Source organism: Chiloscyllium plagiosum, unplaced genomic scaffold, assembly GCF_004010195.1.
Source record: "Chiloscyllium plagiosum isolate BGI_BamShark_2017 unplaced genomic scaffold, ASM401019v2 scaf_7808, whole genome shotgun sequence".
NCBI classification, from domain to species: domain Eukaryota; kingdom Metazoa; phylum Chordata; class Chondrichthyes; order Orectolobiformes; family Hemiscylliidae; genus Chiloscyllium; species Chiloscyllium plagiosum.
In genome coordinates, this window is record NW_025213566.1 from 32,469 (window position 1) to 34,065 (window position 1,597).

Below are 1,597 nucleotides of genomic sequence, written 5' to 3' on the forward strand. Positions count from 1 at the left end.
TGTTTTGTGCGGGTGTTATGGGGGGTGTAGAGCTGGGATATCAGGAGAAGGGGGTAACTGGGTAAAGAGGGAACTTGCGATTCGGGGGATGATGAGAAAGTTTATGTTTCTATCATTATTATTATAAAAGACGACCAAACTAACCTGGTAAAATAACGAGTGAAATTTCCAGTGACCGTTTCTCTGCGACCATCCGCCTCTGAATTTTGAAATCCTGGAATCTGATTTTTGCTCCGAATCCGCGCCAAAAGCAAAATTCACTTAAAATCCGGATTGAAGGTTCAGATGGGCGCCGCCATCTTGGACTCCCATCAGTCACTGCGCTGGGTGTGCGCAAGCGCATTCGAACCAAGCGACAAAGCGCCATCTGCTGGTGATGGGAGAGGGTAACTGACAAAATGCATCTGTTCTATCCCCAGTGTCTTTGAGAGGTTGAGACCTATGACTCTCAGCAATCTTTGAAGCACATTCCTTTCTCTCTGCAGGACTTTTCCCTTCAATCTCTCTTTGGTGTCAATCTATCAGAGGTAGAAACCCTAACATGACCACACTCTATCCACTCTTCTGAGGTGAACTGTTGACTATTACCTGATTCTGAGATATCTAATAGGCTAAATCTAATCGGCTAAAACAAACATTTGCTTGATTTCTCACAGCATGCTGCATGTAGCAAGTGAAGCGATACCGTACTCCGTGAATGAAATGTTGTTATAATCCCCCACCACGAATAGGATCTTGCCATGTAAGTCTCACATATCAACCATGGTCAAGCCAAGATCTTGGGCTGGAGAAGTGGTCTCCCACTTGAATGGATCAAACAGATCCCACATTCTCCAATACATTGTTTCAGCTCTGTAAGTATTCTGGGCCAGTCGAAGCTGTTGCAGACTCTACGGATGTAACTTATGCTGAAGAAACTATGCAAAAGATATTTGCCATTTCAATCTGACATCTTGGCTCTCATGCTCACCTTTCAATCAGGCCTGCTCCAGCGTCCTGTGAGACCCAAAGTAAGCCGGAGCCGAAGCACCTCATTATCTAATTACGAGTTTTTCCATTCCAGATTTTATTGAATTCAAATTTCACTGTTTATCGTGGTAAGATTTGAACCCATTTCCCAAAAACGTTAGCCTGGGATTTGGAGTGTCAGTACCTCCATACCACTGCCATCCCGACAATTTGAAAAGATAACTCTGTTCCTTTTTCCACAAATGGTGCAGACCCGCTGACTACTTCCAATCATTTCTCTTTTTATTATACATTTTTGAGATCCTCTGTGTTTTAGTTTTTACTTCTGACAAAGTACATTGCCTTTGCAAGCTGTTGCTATTGTGTTAGTTTCTGAAGTTTTCACTGCTTGGATTTTGGATCTTTAGCTGTGCATTCCTCTGTAATCAGCATCCATAGTAATTTACAGTCTTTTGACAGCTACTTTGATTTTTTTAAATCAGCAGTGATTTGTCAGATATTAGCTTGCTGCTTTCAATAGTATTTAATAGTATCACAGAAAGTTTATTCAAATGATAACCTCAATAGTAATTCAAAGAAAGTGTTGCGTTGGTTTCCTCTGGATACTATGGTTTCCTCCTACAATCCA